Raw genomic sequence first — 284 nt, 5'->3', positions numbered from 1 at the left:
CATGATGTTGTGTCATTTGAAACCAAAACTAAGGCCTCAGGATGATTTTAAGACTTGAACATGGTCATTTTTGTTTTGTAACATTGAATACAAAATTTAAAAAAGAGTATTTAAAAAAATTTAAATAAAAAAATCCCGATTCCCGATTTTTTTTCTCCCGATTCCGATCTTTTGAAAATCACGTGATCGGCTCCGATCCCCGATCACGTGATCGGATCGGGACATCTCTAACTGCTATCATTGCATTTTAAAAGACATTAGAAAACAAGACTGCTGACATTTTA

The sequence above is a fragment of the Notothenia coriiceps genome, unplaced genomic scaffold (assembly GCF_000735185.1).
Source record: "Notothenia coriiceps isolate Sejong01 unplaced genomic scaffold, NC01 NC01_scaffold00017870, whole genome shotgun sequence".
Classification (NCBI taxonomy): Eukaryota; Metazoa; Chordata; class Actinopteri; order Perciformes; family Nototheniidae; genus Notothenia; species Notothenia coriiceps.
Note: the sequence above shows the minus strand (reverse complement) of the source record.